General features: G+C 39.9%; 1 protein-coding gene across 1 annotated transcript in view; it reads right to left on the bottom strand.

Annotated features, from left to right (window-relative positions):
* The window catches only part of LOC116742711 (uncharacterized protein C8orf34-like), a 202,766-nt gene that overhangs the window by 119,973 nt on the left and 68,361 nt on the right, over positions 1–14,432 (bottom strand). The window lies entirely within an intron of this gene.

The following is a 14,432-nucleotide window of genomic DNA, read 5'->3' as shown; positions in this document are numbered from 1 at the left end:
TCTTAATAAAAGCTAAATCTTTTTTTTTTTACACCTCAAGAGTTATACTCATACTCTCAAACATTTTCACTTTGCTTTCTAAAACTCCCCTTCCATATTAAACACTCTTCTATATTCTCAGCCGCTAAACAAAATGTTTTTTGCTCTTCCTTGTCATAACTGAAGCCCGTTTCTCATCTAAGACTATGACATCCCTTTTTCCTCTAAGAATATTATAGTACCTCCTCTTCAAAGGAGGCTGTCTAAGCCCTCAACCTCAGCTAACACAGGATTATAAATATTAACCTGTTCTCTTTCTGCCCGTGAAGACTTTGATCAGGTTCAATATTTTCTTCTTCAACTCAAGTGTCACTATTATCGTGAATGATCTTTGTGTTCATGTGTATCTACCTGCTAATTTCAAAGTCCCTCCATCTCAAACCTGGAGAGCTTCCCTTCCATTTCACCTTCCCTAACTCAAGGACAGATAACTCAATTGCTCTGTCAGAAATCTTTAAATCCAACATCCTGCTCTCTGACAACAAACTCGCCTCCTGTAGGCTCTTTCACAAACTCACTTTCTCTTTAATCAAACATAGATCTTCATTTTCCCTTGGTTTTCTCCCGGTTTCACACCTCTCCTGATTCCCTTCCTGCCCTCCTCAGCTGGGACTTACTGTCCCCTCAATTCCCATGCACCCATGTCCTTTAAGTCATTCCTGCCAACCAGAACCTAACCCTGTGTTAACTCATCATTTTCATTCACATGTGCTGCTGAAAACTACTGGTGAAAATCAGGACACTCTAGGACTGATGAGTATAAATCAATAGTCTCCAACTTTAAACTTTGGCTTCTCGGTTGTTTTTCTTTCTTCCATTCCTTTCAAAGTCTTTTCAAAAATATCACCTCTCTTCTGTGTCATCCAGAAAAATTATCTAATCAGGAATAAGGACCTCCCACTCCCCCTCACACAGCACCAACAGAATTACCTTCACCCTGACCTGTGTATTCACCACCTTTCCAATTCACAGAGGATGAGAGACCCTCTCCCCTGACTAAGGCTTAGACCATCCATCAGGCTGGTGATTTGGGTCCCATCATCTCATCTGCCTCTTGGACCTAATTTCTTTTACTCACCACCACTCATTCTGTTTATCTCTACTGCTCATTTCCCACAGCATAGAAACAAGTTCACTTCTGCTGCAGCCTTAAAAAAACAAAACAGAACAAATGTCTCCCATAATTATCTAAAACATCTACCTGTTGCTTTTTCTAGCCCATTCTTCTTTGAGTCAAACTCCCTAAACATTCTAAAAATCCCTGAATGTCTTTTTAAAAAACTGAAGTATAACATAAAATATCCTATTAGTTTCAGGTGTGCAGCACAGTGATTTGATACATGTATACGTTCTGAAATGGTCACCAGAAGTTTAGTTACCGTCTGTCACCATGCAAAGCTATTACAATATTATTGACCATATTCCTTATTCTGCACACTACACCCCCACGACTTACTTATTTTATAACTGAAAGTTGGTGCCTCTTAATCTCTTTCACCTATTTCGGCTGCCCCTCACCCCCCTCCCCTCTAGCAACCACCAGTTTGATCTCTGTATCTATGAGTCTGTTTCTGTTTTGTTTTATTTGTTCCTTTGCTTTGTGTTTTAGGTTCCACATATGGACACTTGGGTTGTTTCCATATCTTGGCTATTGTAAATAATGCTGCAATGAACATATGGTTGCATATAGTCTTTTGAGTTAGTCTTTTTGTTTTTGTTTTGTTTTCAGACAAATACTCAGAAGTGGAATTGCTGGATCATATGGTAGCTCTATTTTTAATTTTTTGAGGAACCCCCGTACTGTTTTCCATGGTAGCTACACCAACTTAATTCCTACCAACAGTGCATGAGGATTCCCTTTTCTTCACATCCTTGCAAACCCTTGTTATTTTTTGTCTTTCTGATAATAGCCATTCTGACAGGTGTGAAGTAAAGTCTCATTGTGGTTTTGATTTGCATTTCCCTGACAATTAGTGATGTTCAGCATCTTTTCATGTGCCTGTTGGCCATCTACATGCCTTCTTCGAAGAAAAAAAAGTCTATTCAGGTCCTCTCCCCACTTTTTAAATCCGGTTGTTTGTTTTTTTGATTTTGAGTTGTACAAGCTCTTTATATGTTTGATACTAACTCTCCACCAATGCCTTTACTTCCACAGTTTTAATTCACCCCTCAACTTATTTTATTTATTTTATTTTTTACATCTTTATTTGAGTATAATTGCTTTACAATGCTGTGTTAGTTTCTGCTTTATAATAAAGTGAATCAGCTATACATATACATATATCCCCATACCTCCTCCCTCTTGCATCCCCTCCCACCCTCCCTATCCCACCCCTCTAGTCGGTCACAAAGCACTGAGCTGATCTCCCTGTGCTATGCGGCTGCTTCGCACTAGCTATCTATTTTACATTTGGTAGTGTATACATGTCCATGCCACTCTCTCACTTTGTCACAGCTTACCCTTCCTCCTCCCCGTGTCCTCAAGACCATTCTCTACGTCTGCGTTTTTATTCCTGTCCTGCCCCTAGGTTCTTCAGAACCTTTTTTTTTCCCCCTAGATTCCATATATATGTGTTAGCATATGGTATTTGTTTTTCTCTTTCTGACTTACTTCACTCTGTATGACAGTCTCTAGGTCCATCCACCTCCCTACAAATAACTCAATTTTGTTTCTTTTTATGGCTGAGTAATATCCCATAGTATATATGTGCCACATCTTCTTTAACCATTCATCTGTCGATGGACACTTAAGTTGCTTCCATGTCCTGGCTATTGTAAATAGAGCTGCAATGAACATTGTGGTACATGACTCTTTTTGAATTATGGTTTTCTCAGGGTATATGTCCAGTAGTGGGATTGCTGGGTCATATGGTAGTTCTATTTTTAGTTTTTTAAGGAACCTCCATACTGTTCTCCATAGTGGCCGTATCAATTTACATTCCCACCAACAGTGCAGGAGGGCTCCCTTTTCTCCACACCCTCTCCAGCATTTATTGTTTCTAGATTTTTTTGATGATGGCCATTCTGACTGGTGTGAGGTGATACCTCATTGTAGTTTTGATTTGCATTTCTCTAATGATTAGTGATATTGAGCATCCTTTCATGTGTTTGTTGGCAATCTGTTTATCTTCTTTGGAAAAATGTTTATTTAGGTCTTCTGCCCATTTATGGATTGGGTTGTTTGTGTTTTGGGTATTGAGCTGCATGAGCTGCTTGTAAATTTTGGAAATTAATCCTTTGTCAGTTGCTTCATTTGCAAATATTTTCTCCCATTCTGAGGGCTGTCTTTTGGTCTTGTTTATGGTTTCCTTTGCTGTGCAAAAGCTTTGAAGTTTCATTAGGTCCCACTTGTTTATTTTTGGTTTTCTTTCCATTACTCTAGGAGATGGGTCAAAAAGGATCTTGCTGTGATTTATGTCATGGAGTGTTCTGCTTATGTTTTCCTCTAAGAGTTTTATAGTGTCTGGCCTTACATTTAGGTCTTTAATCTATTTTGAGTTTATTTTTGTATATGGTGTTAGGGAGTGTTCTAATTTCATTCCCTCAACTTATTTTAATTTGCTTTGTGCTCCTACCATTCTGAGATGACTGGTTATACTAAGACTACCTGACCTTCTAATTGCCACATATGGTTGAAAACTTTCTGATATTGTTTTTATTTTACTTTCAGCTGTACTTTGTATGAACACTCATTTCCCACTCTGCACCATCTCCCTGAATCAGCTCATCCACTCTTATGGTTTTAACTACACTTACAGTGAGTTTTTTCAAATCTTGAGTTCTCATCTCAAGATTGGTGTACCCAGATTCTTGCAGGACATTTTAATTGGATTAACTATAAGCATCTCAAAGGGAACTTCTCCTAAGCAAACTCATCTTCATCGTACCCTGCCTCATATTACACATAGCTAATCAATCCCAGCCTCGTTAATTATACTTCCTAAAGAGATTTCCTGAATCTATCACTTCTTCTTTATACTACTACTATAATTGTGCTGTTCATCTTTACTTGCTTAGATTATTAGTTTCCTTGATGATATTCATACAGAGAAACTTGCCCTTCAAAAATCCATTTTTTCCATATGGCTACCAGAAAGTTCAAAATAAATCCTCATGCTTTATTGTTCTCATGCTTTAAAGATTTTAGTGCAAGAGATTTTAACATGAGTATGCTTAGACACGCCCACAGACAGTTTTCAGGGAACTCACTGTAATTCACAATAAATGGAATAAAAAATTTTGGTGGATTTTGCTCTCTTTTGGACAGGGAGACAGTAACTTCAATCAGATTCTCAAAACAATCCTTGACTCAAAGGAGTTTAACAGCTGCCATTTTTACTGGCTTCTCATCACCTGCAAAATGAGTTATGGTTTCCTCACCAAGTCATTCAAGTCTCTCTGTTGCACAACCCCTACCTGTGTCTGCAACTTCACCTTCTTGGATATTTCACCATGGAATTTATACTCCATAAACTCCAAACTGCTTTTACTTCTGTGCAGATATTTTATTAAGTCTCTGTGCCATTATATAATTATCTCTGGCAGAATTTACGTTCCCCTCTTTTACTATTCAGCTTAATCCTAGGTTTTAATTACAGATTCTCCTTTTTTCAGAAGCTTTTCTTCCAGAAGTCTTAGCACCTATGCAAATCTTTACCATATTTAATTGCTTGTTTTCATGTCTATCAACACATATCAAGTGTCTTAAAGATAAGAATTTTATTTTTCATATTTTTATGTCCCTAAAGCCTAGCTTAGGTTGAGCTTGGTACACTGTAAGCTCTAAAAGAGATTTCTTAAGGTATTTTTTAGTGAGTAGCTCACCTTGGAGATAAGGAAAGGAAAAGCAGACCCAGCCTATGTATAAGGAATTTTTTACAGAATACTTTAGTGTATTTACAATTACATTCTCTTGAAAGGGGGTGAAAATTATCCTGCATATATCTAGGCTTATAAATGAGATGCTAAAGGTTGCACCTGCACAAAGCTGGTTGCCACAGCTAGAAACATGTACCAAAATAGTTGCTAATTAAAGTTGGGGTATTTGAAGTGAGGTGCAAGCAGAGGTGACAAAGATGGCAAATGAGTTTGGGTTTCAAATAAACGAATCAGATTTCATTTAATACTGACCAGTGCGACCTGGCTAGAGGAAATGCTGTTATAAATGTTAGTAAATTATATCTCCAAGTTTGTGAGTCAACAGTCACCTTCCATTGACTCAGTCTCAATAGTGAATAATCCAATGAAAGATAGCATCCTCAGAGACTATTGTAGTGCCTATCACAGCCTATCATAGTACCAGGCACATGTATGTGCTCAATAGACATTTGTTAAGTAAATGCTGCTGAAAAGTCCCTACGTCTTACAAAATAGCCTTCAGGAAGATGGACCAGTAAAGAGAAAAGAGGATGAAGCTCATTCAGGAGTTTTGTGGCCATAGCAGTGGTTCAAATTTTGCTTGCTTGGTAATGTTTTGAGATCCAGCTGGTTCCAATGTCTCGCTCTGTAAGAAGACGCAAGGAAACCAAAACCAGAGCTAAGTAGCAGCCCAGTCCTATTCCAAAATGGTCAGTAAAACACGTCACCACCAGCCGTACGTATTTTGAGGAGGGAGTTTTGAATAGTGTAAGCGGTGGGAGGATAGAGAAAGTTATGAGCGCTACTTCTTTTCTATACTTTTTTAAAAAAAATCCAAGACATTCAGTAAGAAAACATTTTTTTAAAAAACCTCTGGTATTGTCAATTCAGTTGAACCACATGATGTGACGAGAGAAGACTCAAATAAGTGCATTCTTAACTTTTCGCATTGGCCTGGAAGACGTTCAGATTCACGAGCAGCCATCTTTCTGTTTTTATGTTATCCCACTATATATGACATATTTTAATCTTCCTTGAACACTTTCTGGAAGAAAATAGTATCTAACTAAAGAGTAGACACTCATCAAATGTTTTTTTTGAAACAAATTGAATACATTATGGCACGCATGAAATTAAATGCCAAGCTAACATTTCTAACATATCTAGTTCAGAGGAAATGATGAATAGAATCTGGACTAATTCAACAAACGTTAATGGAGTACGTGGTACTTGCACTGAGCTTTGAAAATGCTAAAGTTTGATTAGATGAAGAAAAAGAGGAAGGGTGTTCCAAGGAAAGAGCAGTGAAATAATAGACTACATTTACTTTGGAAAAAGAAGTCATTCGGGGAAAAAGGTAAAAAAGAAAAGAAGAAAGAGAGAGAGAGAGAGAGAGAGAGAGAGAGAGAGAGAAAAGGAACACCAAGTATAACAAAAATCTGACTAAGAGCTTCAGTGAAAGTAGTATATTGAAAGCCACAAACACATCTAGATTATAAGATGTATTCAGAAGGGAGCTTGCAAACTAAACAAGAATTCGACTTAATGTAGCAGGAAACTTTGAAAGTTTTAAATTATTGTCTAATACAATAAAAGCTGCACCAAGAAAATAATATTCATTGAGGTATTTTGTAAGGCCATTTGGGAAGCTCTCGCAATAAACCAGAAATGGAAGATCAAAAGCATGGAGTGACCAGGTCTAGGCAAGTGTCTACAATGGCCCAAGCGTTGTTCCAGTTTGGGGGGTTGCAGTTGGGGGCTGTGGACACGATGAACCAAATTCCCATCCTCAATGGAGCTTGCATCCTACCGACCAAAGATGATGAGCAAACGAACAACTAAAATACGTAGAATCGGTGTTAATAAGAAAGCTGGTTAAAAATCAAGGATGGAGGGCTTCCCTGGTGGCGCAGTGGTTGAGAGTCCGCCTGCCAATGCAGGGGACACAGGTTCGTGCCCCGGTCCTGGAGGATCCCACATGCCGCGGAGCGGCTAGGCCCGTGAGCCATGGCCGCTGGGCCTGTGCGTCCGGAGCCTGTGCTCCGCAACAGGAGAGGCCACAACAGTAAGAGGCCTGTGTACCGCAAAAAAAAAAAAAAAAAATCAAGGATGGAAAGTAGAGCCAGGAAGGAAGAGCCTATATAGGAAGACTCCGGAGAAAGGGTAGTATGCAATTTTACATAGTGTGTCCAGGGAAAGCTTCATCAGTGGGCAATATTTGAGCCAAAGCTTGAAGCAATGAGGGAACTAAGCAAATAGATGCCTGAGAAAGAGCACCACAAGGAGAGGGAAGAGCAAATTGAAGCCAATGACTGGCGTGGAGTGAACGAGGGGTACACAGCAGGATATGCTGTCCGAGAGGAAGCTGAGGCTAGACCAGGCAGGACATTCTACAGTGTTGGGGAGGAAGAAATTTCCCTCCACCCTTCCAGGTTCTTTTGGCTGGTCTAAGAATTAAGCTGACAGGAGACTTCTGTTTCTTAAAAATAACCTGCCCAGCTTAATCCTCACACCAAAGAGATCTTCTGGGGTGGCAAATTTTGCTCCCTTACAACGTCATCTAGAAATTCGATGCTAGAATATGTAGTCTTCTTCCCCAGGAAAATGGGAAGCCTGTTGGTGGTGGTGGGGTTTGAAGCAGAGAAGGGACATGATCAGACTTTGCTTTAAGAAGGATCACTCTGCCTGCTGTGTGGAGAACTGACTGTGGGCAGCAAGCGTGGCTGCAGGGAGATTCCTTAGGAGGTTATCCCGCCAACTTTGTTGAGCGGTGAGTATGGCTTGCCCAAGGGCGGCAGTGGTGGAGGTGGTAAGAAGCGGACTGATACCGGGTAAATTCTGCAGCTGGAGCCCACAGTCCATCTGATATGTGAGACTTGGAGGTTGTGAGAGAAAAAGAGGAATAAACAATGTCACCATTTTTCTGTCCTAGGCAACTGAAATGATCACGCTGCCATTTGCCAAGGTAAGGAAAACTGAGGGAAAAGCAACTTTGGTGGGGATAAGTGGACTTTAGCTGGGGACATGGTATGTTTCAAGTGCATTTTAGACGTGCTGGTGGAGAGGTGCAGAGAGGCATTTGGAGATCTGTGGGGAGATGCTGAACAGAATGAGCTGTGCACTAGGCTTGGCCTCTCTGGGCTCTAAAATCTCTACAGAGAACTTCAGAATATGATATACTACTACTTAATTGAGCTATTTTGAAGGATGGGTAATTCTGTTTCCCTAGAAAGTAAATAGTATATCGTGATAAGTGCCGATTAGACCAGGGGAACCACAATAAACAGTTTAGGTTTTAAGAAATATTGAACCGTTTTTTTCAAAGGGTTAGAAAATTAACTTATCCTTCCCCTCTAAAGTCTTTTAATTCACAAATTTTCTTTCATAACATCAGAGAGTTATTTCTAAGTCTCTTTCTAAATGTTAATTTTCCATTTTAGGATTCCAGTACATTTCTCTTCTCCAGAATTATTTTTTGATGGAAATTCTAGCAACTTATTCTCACTTACTCATTTTTTAAAATAAATTTTTAAATTTTATTTTACTATTTATTTTTGGCCACATTGGGTCTTCATTGCTGTGCACAGCCTTTCTCTAGTTGTGGCGAGTGGGGGCTACTCTTCATTGCAGTGCACAGGCTTCTCATTGCGGTGACTTCTCTTGTAGTGGAGCACGGGCTCTAGGCGCATGGGCTTCAGTAGTTGTGGTGCGTGGGCTCAGTAGTTGTGGCTCATGGGCTCTAGAGCACAGGCTCAGTAGTTGTGGCACATGGGCTCAGTAGTTGTGGCACGCAGGCTCAGTAGTTGTGGCTCGTGGGCTCAGTGGTTGTGGCACGCAGGCTCAGTAGTTGTGGCTCGTGGGCTCTAGAGCACACGCAGGCTCAGTAGTTGTGGCGTCTGGGGTTAGTTGCCCTGTGGCATATGGGATCTTCCCGGACCAGGGCTCGAACCTGTGTTCCCTGCATTGGCAGGTAGATTCTTAACCACTGCACCACCAGGGAAGCCCACTTACTCCATTTTGAAGTCTTAGAAAAGCCATATTGTCATCAGCATCAAACATTTATCGCGGATCTTCAGAGGCAAAGCCCTCCATTGAGCAACAAGCCTGCAATGTCGCGCAAGACCTGCGTGTATTTTCATGATCTCTCTAATTACTCGACAAGCTTCCTGAAGTCAGAGAGCAAGTCTGATAGCCACCACACCATCAGGGCTTAGCAGAGTAATTTACACTTGTGCTCCCTCACCAGAATAACTACCTAATTTAAATGGCATCTATCTGAAGTTGCTAAACACCTGTAAGAGTTCCTTCTCTACTCTAGAAAAATGGCGCTGCTGTCTTGTGGAACTTAGCCGCCCTCCACCCACGTCCCAACCAAGTCCCAGTTCTTCAGGGAATGACCTGGATGTTCTTCCTCCCACTCTGCTTTCCAAGCTCACTGACTCCACCTCGGGGGTCTCCTTTACCCATGGCCATTCCAGTTGACCCTTTGGTGGGTGGTCTGGCCCTTTGATACCATCTCTCAGCCCCTCAGCCGTGCTGTCTGTGCCCCAGACGCAGCTCTACTTCCCACCCCGGAACCTCTGACAAATACTTCGGCCCCGGTGAATCCCCCGCCAAGAGAAAATTTCCAAGAGTACCTACACTTCCCTCCTTATTTTAGGATATTCACTTAAAAAATCTTCCTTCCAGCATTCATCTGTAGGCACTCTGCTGTTCCTTTTCTCTTGCTATGCCATGTGAGGTAACAATGCATCACGATGAAGCACCTTTCTCCTGACGCTGGAATGGAATAGAATAACATTCTCTTTCACCAGAGGGCTTTCTTTATATTCTGCTTTTTAAATTCTCTCCCTTGTTCACAAGAATCTTTGAACATAAAGCTCTAAAGTATAATGATGGATGGTGACATAGAGATAAAAACCATGCTCTTTCCTCTTAAATTTTCCTTTTAATTTCCTCCCTCCTGAAAGTAAGCTATGGGCCTACAAAATATCGGTAACTCTCTAATCAAATTTGTAGTTCTCTCAACATACCTGATTGCAGACGTGTAGCTGCCATTAGGTGGCCTCTTATCTGGGCTGCTAATTACTCTCCTGGCAGAAGTTTAAGAATTCTAAAACCAAATCTAAGGAAAGCACACATGGAGAATAGATGTGCTTTGTTTTCGGTCTCTTCTGCTTTACCTCAATTCAAACGTAAAAATGTCAACACAAAGTTAGGAAGAGAAGATCCCGCACGGAGCAGGGCTGATTCTTACCATGCCTTGGGACTACTAAACTAGATTTTCCAGGCAGATGTGACCAATCTGTGGGCCACTGACACACACCTTGGTCAGATTATTACTCGCACAAAGGATGACCCTGGGGACATTCCAACCTTCCTGAAATCCAAGGCAGTCATGAAAAAGGATTACATTCAAATTGCCAGACAGCTCCGGAGCTAAGACAACTCCTAGAGAAAGCAGCCAAACACGGAATGCTGAGCTAGAGGCAGCTCTGGGCATTGGAATCCTCAAGCTTCCTTCAACACGACCATTCATGCACATTTTAAACTGGATTTCACATCTATAAAATGATCTGGTGAATTGTGGGTATGCTCTCAGCCTGCCATCAATCATCCCTAGAGAGGACCCTTTTTAAAATCTATCTACATAGAAATAGGCAGTTAAGGTCCTTATTTGACAGTGTAGAGCAATGGTCTCAACTTTTAGGGTGCACTGGAATCACCTAGAGGACTTCTTAAAACACAGCTTGCTGGGCTCCACCCACAGAGCTCCTGGGTCAGGTCTGGAGGGTGGCCCAGGAATTGTCTTTCTACCAAGTTCTCAGGTGATGCCCACACTGCAGGCTGGGGGACAGCCCTCCATATTGCCTCCTCTTTATAGCTCTGGAAGGGATGGAGTTCCCCAGCCATCCTCACTGTGTAGTCATAGTATACCATGCCTGGGATGCCAAAAATAGAGAAGACTCTACCAGAGGATGTTGGTATTTCTCTTCCTCCAACTAGCTGGGTGTTGACTTTAGCTGAACACTAAAGTTTATTCCCAGGTATGTACGATTCCATCTTACTGAAGTTAGAAATCTCAGAGTCAGGATGCTGCATACGTAGCCTAAATCAGAGCATCGCTGAGCCAGTCTGCCTGGTCAGCAGGCATCTAGCATAGCAGCAGCTGTGAGAAGTCTTCTTAAAGCCCTGATTTCTAACAGGTTGAAAAATGGGATTGTGTGGGGAGCCAAAGCACCCTTTTGAAAAATGGCCCAAACTTTTGTTCCTTCCTTAGCCATTCCTTCCTTTAATCAGAGACCCTTTACTCATGGTACTGAAACTGAAAGCTGCCTCACTTGTGTACCTGATGGAAGACCACCCCCTCTTTCGTATATGCCCTGGAAACATCTGTTAGATTGCTGAGTTCTTATGTATAAAGTCAATCCCCCTCCCTCTCTGAGGCAGTTGAAGGCAAACTCAACACTGTCAGATTTTTCCATGCTACAGCCCTGGAAGTGACAATATGTCGTGCTGCCTTAGTCAGATGGTTTATGTTCCTTTCTTTGCGATTTCCATTTCATAACATTTGAAGTAATTGAAAGTACGTTGTGATGACTAGCAGAATTATGAGGCATACTGATTCCCCAAATTACGAGTAATATTACTTTGTACCAGAGAGAGGTAAGATTTTAGCAGGGTTCTATCTGTCTACAGATGGCAATTGAGAGAATGTTGCCAGTGATATGCATTATCACGAACTCTGAGAAATTGTTACTTGATATGGAACTAGCACGAGGGAATGAACCATGGGCAGCCTCACAGCAATCCTCCTTGAGAAAGTTGTACATTGTTCTGAGGAGTAAATAAAGGAGTCCCAGAAAACCCCACCAAGTTCCATCTAATTAGGAGGGACGGGAGGTACAGCACAGGGAAAATCTGACACGATTCCCTTAGAAATCCGAAACCACTGTGTTCTGAGGTTGCAGCCTCAGCAAGGTGAACCAGCTTGCTTCCACATCAAAGAGAAAGGCTCCGGAAGTGGGGATTTTATGACCCTACTTCTCCATAAGAGTAACACTCTCTATATTCCAATAGAACGCAGTAGAACGTAAGACGTGTAAGCATACCGACATAATTTGGTCTCCTCTGCTCCATGCTTCACTTATGCACCCATAACAGGCGACAAACAGTTCCTAATTGAATGAATCTTACATTAGCACTACCCGTAAGCTTGATATACTTCTAGGTTTTAAGTTTGTTCTAGGGCAGGAACTTGGTTCGTTTAAGTTTGTTTTTAACGTAACCTTGTGTAATAAATACAAATTTGGATAATAAATGGTTTTTGAATGACTCAACGTTAAAGTGCCTTTTTTATTAGGATTTGGACGGCATATGCTGAAATTTGCTGTAAGCAATTTGATGCTCTGGAAAACAAGATTGGTTTAGAAAATGTCATGTGTGGAGTCCTTGAAGAGATTATAATAGACAAGATAAAGTCCTTCTTTTATTCTTTTAACAATGCTCTGAAAATTCTTAAGAAGGACAACACTGAATACAAATGTCTGCACAACTGGAAAAGCCAATAAGGCATAAAGACGTTAGGATGGTTCATCTTTTGGCTTAACAGTCTGGAAGAAATACATTTAGTGACTTACCAGGGAATATAAACACTACTTTGTTAAAGTTTAACTCCCTTAGTCTAGAATTTATTTTTTCTGATGTGTACCTCAATCGATCTCTTAAAATGATCATAGAATTTGTTTATAGTGAAACTTCTTTCTCTCTGCCTTATGCTTAGGGAAACGAAAAACAGTTTGCATTGGTAACCAGAGTTAGCTTGTAAATAAGACTTTCCAAGGGGTCTTAACTAGTTCTTAATCTAATTTATTGTTGTATAATTATCATATTTCAAGTCATAAGGTATTCTTTCCAAGATTTCATTTATTTTTCTGGCTTTTATATGGCATGATTTAGATGTTATAGAATTTCTGGTTTTAAGCGAGAAAATAGATTATTATATTTAAAATTCTGAAAAATTATTAATTTTAAAACTTAAATGCTCTTTCCTGAAAACACAGATTTATTGAAACATAATGCATGATGGCACTGATGCAAAGTTATTTGCTTTTCTTTTTAGGTATTTCATACTCCGTTTTGAGCACTAACATTTATAATTGAAAATAAATACATATTCTGTGAATTTTGATTCTTATTCTGAAATGTTATTAAAAAATTCGAAATTTAATGACACTTAGTATTCTTTCTTTTATAGCAGTACTATATCCAGTCTGGTTTGATTCTAAAATATTTAGTTTATATTAGTGAGGCTAATAACTGTTCAGTGATTATGAAGACAGTTAACAGAAGACATACATAGAAATAAAATAAATATAATTATATGTTTGATTTGGCTTATGCAGGCCATTTAGGAACTGTGATCCAATTATAAGGGTAATTACCATAACGTGTAATTGAAAGTAATTGCGATTTTAATTTTACTACAAAGGGTACCTGGGAGGTCCAGCATGTCAAGCAAGTGAATAATAAGCTTCCAGATATGGATAAAAAAGTGAAATACAATTTTTCACTATTTGCTCCTATTTCTCACATAAGATACCTCATCTTAATTCCAGTAGGGAAATGAAAATAGAAATGAAAAAAATAGGAAGAGACATTTAAATTAATCTTCATATATTATGACAACAAAATAAAGTCCAATAGTGCTCCTGCTATTACATTATTAGAAAGGGTATTTAAGCAAGAATGAATACTAGAATATTTTCAAAATTATTTTCACATAATGACTGATATTCTATTTTTTTTAGATTTTTTGATATGGACCATTTTTAAAGTCTTTTATTGAATTTGTTACAGTATTGCTTCTGTTTTATGTTTTGGTTCTTTGGCCCCAAGACATGTGGGATCTTAGCTCCCCAATCAGGGATCAAACCCAGAGCCCCTGCATTGGAAGGCAAAGGCTTAACCACTGGACTGTCAGGGAAATCCCTGAGGGAGATTATTAATTTGAACAAAAATACAGCAGCATGTACATTGTAACATTCTTCCACTTCTTGTGGTGCCCCTTCCTGATTTGCATAGGAGCTGCAACATGTCCAGCACTTTTATGTGCCAGTCACTGGGGAATTAAACATCTCGCCCAAGGAGGCTCAGCGAAACTGGGATACTGTTAGATGCTGAAATTTAAGGATTTAAACATCATGCTGTACTTGTTTTCATGTGCTCAGCTGGTGAGATGGAAACATCATCTTACTGGATCAACTATCAAATCATAGCAATTCAGTCTGAAAATAAGAGCTCCATCCTCATGATTTAATCACTTCCTAGAGGCCTCCCCACCTCCTAATACCATCACCCTGGGGTTTAGGATCCAACACATGAATTTGGGGGAGACACAAACATTCCGTCATAGCAACTAAATATTTTTTGACAAGTTAATGTTTATGCAAAGAAACCTAAATGGAATTTGAACTTTAAGTAAAACCACTAAGAATTAGAAACAAGGCTTTCCTCCCCTCATATGAAGCACAGTA

This window comes from Phocoena sinus, chromosome 17 (assembly GCF_008692025.1).
Source record: "Phocoena sinus isolate mPhoSin1 chromosome 17, mPhoSin1.pri, whole genome shotgun sequence".
Classification (NCBI taxonomy): Eukaryota; Metazoa; Chordata; class Mammalia; order Artiodactyla; family Phocoenidae; genus Phocoena; species Phocoena sinus.
The sequence above is the reverse complement of the archived record's forward strand: the minus strand, read 5'-3'. Positions and strand labels throughout refer to the sequence as shown.